Below are 5,493 nucleotides of genomic sequence, written 5' to 3'. Positions count from 1 at the left end.
ATGGAAGAGAACAGTTTTGGAGGAAATTGCTAGGAAGGGGAAAACATGGAGCGAAGTGAAGAAGTTGGCTACAAATAGGGTCCGATGGAGGCACTTTGTGAATGTCCTCTGCTCCTCATAAGGAGATACAGGAGTTTGATTGAAATATGAATCTAATAATTATTATTCATGCGCCAAGACGTTATCAATCGCTGAATCATTAAAATGTGTACTTTTAGTAGACTGTAAACAACATTTACTCCCCATATTGTGTACTAGATTCACATAGCTGAACAGCGCTCGCACTGCCTAGATGTGCAGCGTTTGTCCTATTAGATAATGCGCTTTGACTCCACCTATAGTTCCGAATTCGCATTACACATGTGAAATACTTACCCAGCGTCTCTCAGCTCTGCGCGCTGAGCGCTCTTTCCAACTGAGCTATGCCGGGACAATGGTCGATACAGCCACACCAGGGCGTCCTCGTGGAATCCCGCAGCTAGTTGGCTAATCTGTCGTAATGCACTTTCATCCTGTCGTTGGCCATCTTGAGGTGCTATTTAACCAGTTAATGGACACCATTCAACTTCTCTGTCAGTTCTGCTATGCAGTCAGTTGCAGGCTGGTCGGCACTGGGTGGCGTGCCAAACGGACGATCACGATGCAGGCGCAGCTCTCTTCTGAAGGCCATGTTTGCCGGTGCCATCCCTGTTGTATAGTGAAAGGAATCTCTGTAAGCCAAAGAGGAACAGTGGGACTCTGGTATCCCAGTATCGCTGATGGTTAGACACTACCTTCCGCAAGTGCTCCTTGTCGGTTTTGATGTAGTGTTCCACCATGCTATCGTACTGTGGGTGCAAGGGTGTGGTACTGGTTTTATGCTTCCCAAGCGCTCGAACAATTCTCTCATCAAGTTCCATTCGAAGTTGCGCCCCTGATCACTATGCAGTTCCCGGCGCAATCCGAATCGGCAGATGAAGTTGTCAAGAAGTGCGTCTGCCACCGCCGAAGCCTCTTGGTTGGGAATCGCGTACACCTAAGACTATTTGTAACTTAATCCATGATGAATAGCAGGTAGCGGTTGCCTCAATCCGTGGCCGGGAATGGTTCAGCAACGTCGATGGCGATTCTCTCAAAAGGAGCTCCCACGTTGTACTGCTGCATGGCTCCCCTGCTGCGTGTCCTTGGTCCGCGACTGGCTGCATATGTGTCGCACCTTCGGTTCACTGATGCAGCCAGTAGAACATCTGTCTTAGGGCCTGTACTACGATCGCCTGTTAAAGCTCCAGATTCGTATACTCCAGTTTAGCAATCTGGAAGTTAAATATTTTGTTCTGTACTACCAGCGGATTTTAACTGCAGGATTGTTATCCGGAAGATATAGTAACATTTTTATTACGTTGGCAATGAAGTTACTGAAAATGTAGTGAAATTTATTGCGTTGGTATACCTTTCCCCGCGTATTTCATGTTTATGTTCCGTGTTTATATGGTACTATTTATTTTGAGGTTTTATTGTAAGCATTATTGTTATTATTTATTATAATGCTGAAGCTCCAGCCAAGAAAATAACAGAGTGAAGAACAGAAACTTACACATACTGTATGAAGAAACTTTACATGGAAGCAAAAGGTAAGATTTTAAAGGTTATGTTTCTTTTCGAATAGTAATAATTCCTACAATATGATAATATTTTGGTTTTAATTAGTAGGCCTAAAGAGGACGGGTGCGGGTTCCAGCAAAAGTGCGTTTGGGACTCCATAATCATTGTTTTATTCATGTGTAACTGCACAAGAAGTGTAGGTGGCAATTATTTTTGTATTGTAATTAATATTAAGTGTGCTTTCAGTTTGTTGTATAGCCTACATTATTAGTGAATAGGGCCTATTTCGGTAATTTTTTTAGAAATAATGTACTCACGGCTTCAAATCATGGGTCGAAGGCATAGTAACTCGTTTAAAAAGAAACGTTCACTGTTACTGATAATAATGAATGCTGTTTTTGGCCTGGGATTTCTAACCAACATTAGTACAGCAAGGTACACTGTTCCTAGCAAATTACCAATATTTCAGTATGTTAGGCCTACGTATTTTACTGTTAGTAAATGGGCGGATATTTTGTATTAGGCCTATAATACCATTCGATCACAGATAGGGCCTAACATTATTTTTTAAAAGAACAGCATGAGGTGGAGAGACGTTTCCACTAAAATGCAATATCTGTTGCTGCTACCAGTTCGACTATAATCACTCACTGTAATGCACATTCAACACCTCGTAAAATAACACAGAAACAGAAGATATTCAGTTTTTTCCAAAGTTTCTATGTACAGTATAGTCATGTTTGATATTGTACTGACAATCGTCCATTAAAAGCTCTTGCTTATTTAAGTATAGAAACTTAGATAAGGGAAAAAGAGAATTACAGTATATCTTCTAATGTTGTAGGTTGCATATGGAATTAACCTAGTTTTACTTCCTTTTTAGTAATATAGAATGAAGCATGGGAAGAATATAGTAACATCAGCACAAATACAAGGACCTGAAAACAGCTGAGAAGCAAATTTGAATTCTTGGAAAAGAACACAAAGAAAATTGCTGCTGCAGAGAGACAATGCAGGCTACAAACAATTGGAGCCCCTCCAACTGAAGCAAAACCAAATCCAAACTTAGCCAAGGTAAGTGATTTAATTCTCCTATCAATTGAGTGATTTCTCAGTGATTTTTATTAATATTCAATGCATAAGTTCACTTATATGTTAATTTATACAATTATTACATAATAAGCAGAGGAAATTGTATAACACAAGTTTGAATTCTTTTTATTTATTTATTCATTCATTCACTCATTTATTTATTTACTTACTTTTGTTACAGCCGAAGTAGTAACTAAACCAAGTTCCACTGATACCAGTGCAGCTAATAACACGAATGAGGTTAGTGTGTAAGGAATTAAGAGTCAGAAGAAGAGATGATGAGCTTTAGAGATAAAAGAAAATATTAGATTCTTGAAAGTTGTTATACAAATTTAATTTAATGTCGGTATTACTTTATAATACTATTATTTCTATTATTACCATTCAGGTTCACAGTGCAATTCTCTAGTTTTTGAAGTGAAACTGGACATCCCAACAATATCTCCAGGTAATTTGATTTATACTACAAAACATTCTTTCACATTCTACGTATGATCCTTTTCCAATCTGAAATAGCTGTAACATGTAAACACATTTTCAGCCAACATGTTGAAAATAAAACTAACACACATACTATATGAAATCTGCAGCAAGCAGTAGATAAATTAGATGCAAAAGTTAAAAAAAAAAATGTTAAAATATAATTTGTACATAATGATGAAATGGTCACAAGAAATGGATGTCATAAAAACTAAACATCATTGTATTATAATATTATGTGGGATTTGAGTGGGAATTTGAAATTTATAAATGTAGGCCTAAAAATAGAAAGTACACTAAACTGAAGAATTTATTTTGAGATTTCTCTGTAATGGGTTTGTAATTAGATTAGGCCACATTATGTTAAGTTGTATTTCAATTTTACCGTGAGGATTCTCATTTTGAAACTTGTGAATGATTTTTTGTGTACAGAAAAACTGAAAAATATCTTTTCATAAGGTAAAACAGAAACTGACTACACTCTATTTACAATAGAACTATTTGCTTGGTTTTCTCTCTCTCTCTTTTTTATTGCAGCTTCACTTTCTTATTGTTAAAAATGAGTTTGGATTAATAGCACGTTAGAAAATACAATACTGTTACAGCTGCTGACTTTGAAGTGTCCACACATTTATGATAAAACATCATCTTTCTCCAGAATTAAATATCTTATGAATTAATTCCACTCTTAAAATATTACAGAGTCAGCTGGTGCAGCAGGTGAAGGTCTTCCACTGTACGGGTATTTTCACAGTGTAATGAAAGTAAGTTTTAAGTGAAATTACTGGTTTATTCAGTGTAGGTAGTGTAGGCTAAACTCAGAAAGATCTGAATATAAGCATATATCCCTCTCTTAAATATTTCAGCTGATAATGGGATAATAGCTGATCGAGTTACACCCCAAGGATGCTTAAAAAAAAAAGAAAGAAAGAAAAAGCAAGCCCCTGAGGAATGCATTAGCCACATTGAAAAATCTTTCTCCATCTGTGAACTGTAAGTTTAATGTTGACTTACTTTTACTTGAGATGTTAGAAATTCATGAACTTCAGTACTATTACAGTGATTTCTTTAAAAAATACATTAGTTGAAAGTTGGAATCTAACATTATAACATAGAATGATTTGAAATAAAAGTAAGTCATATCCTCATGTTTGCAAAGAGATGGGGTTTGGAATATCAAAAGTAAGATTTGGAGTTTTTACATTACTTTTTCCTCCTCTTTAATGAATGGTCTATCTACAAAGACATCTTCAATTAGTGGCAGAAAGTAAATGCTACAATAATGACCCATTCTTTATGTTTTAACAAAAAATATGTTTAATTTTGTTGACCAGATTTGTTTGACCTGGATGACTGGGAGATTACTTCTTCTCATCCTTCTAATGGAGTGATAATCTCTTGCAGCTGTTCTTGATCTCTGTGGTCTCTGGCCTCTGCTTTATCTGCTAGTCTTCAGGATTAGGTTCGAGTCAGGTGATAATTATTAACTAATCTAAGGTTTCTGGTTGGGTTCGGGTCTGGTTCAGATCAGGCCGAGACGGGCCGGGCCTAAGAATTATGGCCCGTGCAGATCTCTAACAAATGGGGCTTATAGCTGAAGTTGGCTCTGCCACAGTTTTCCAAGTTTTGTGTATTTGCATATGTATTTGTGTTGTGTTTAATTACAGTTACTATGTACTCTTATGTATTAGCCTGTATATTATTAATTTGTAAATATGACATGTACCATAGCATATATAATGAGACAGTGGATGTAATACATGATTATGCTTATTGTGTCTCCTGAAAAATGTCGTGTTTTGTTCACACAAAATAAATAAATAAATTTTAAATTTAATTGCAGCTATAGTGCATCTCTCTTGCTTTAAGTACACATTCACAGAGTACCTGAATACAATTGAAGCGTCAGCTGGAACAACGTTGTAAGTTACAAAATTTTCATTCGGTGTGTTTCCGTGTAATAATGTTGTATGTCATGTTACCTTGCTATACTCCTTGGCTTGCAACTGTCCATCAATGCAGTACGTGAAATTTGTCCACTCAAAAGTTTGCTACCCTCATAAGAACAAAGTTGTACGCATATACACATTTTTGCAGCTCCTGTAAATTTTACCAAATATAATTTATAACGTTGTTCCAGCCGACGCTTCAATTAATGTGCCTCTTGAAAAATGTTGTTTTACCATATTTTGCTTATGTAAAATAAATTTGAATTGCAGATACAGTGCATTTTTATTGTTTTAAATAGCCTACAGTGTACCTGGTCATAATTTTTAAAATGTATTTATCAAACCTTTGTGTTTGAATCATCTTAGCCTGTTAAGACATCACTGTGAGGGA

At 36.3% G+C, this 5,493-nt stretch overlaps 1 long non-coding RNA gene across 2 annotated transcripts; it reads left to right on the top strand.

Annotated features, from left to right (window-relative positions):
• The first annotated feature begins 1,237 nt into the window (after nt 1–1,237).
• On the top strand, nt 1,238–5,493 carry LOC138703315 (uncharacterized). 2 transcript variants are annotated; one of them, XR_011333092.1, is made up of 7 exons: nt 1,238–1,610; nt 2,465–2,655; nt 2,855–2,913; nt 3,062–3,121; nt 3,856–3,917; nt 4,020–4,146; nt 4,488–5,493. It is a non-coding gene; the product is annotated as an uncharacterized lncRNA (long non-coding RNA). The 2 variants fall into 2 exon arrangements; XR_011333091.1 differs by having other exon boundaries at nt 3,856–4,146.

This window comes from Periplaneta americana, chromosome 7 (genome assembly GCF_040183065.1).
Source record: "Periplaneta americana isolate PAMFEO1 chromosome 7, P.americana_PAMFEO1_priV1, whole genome shotgun sequence".
Classification (NCBI taxonomy): domain Eukaryota; kingdom Metazoa; phylum Arthropoda; class Insecta; order Blattodea; family Blattidae; genus Periplaneta; species Periplaneta americana.
Note: the sequence above shows the minus strand (reverse complement) of the source record. Positions and strands in the feature narration are given on the sequence as shown.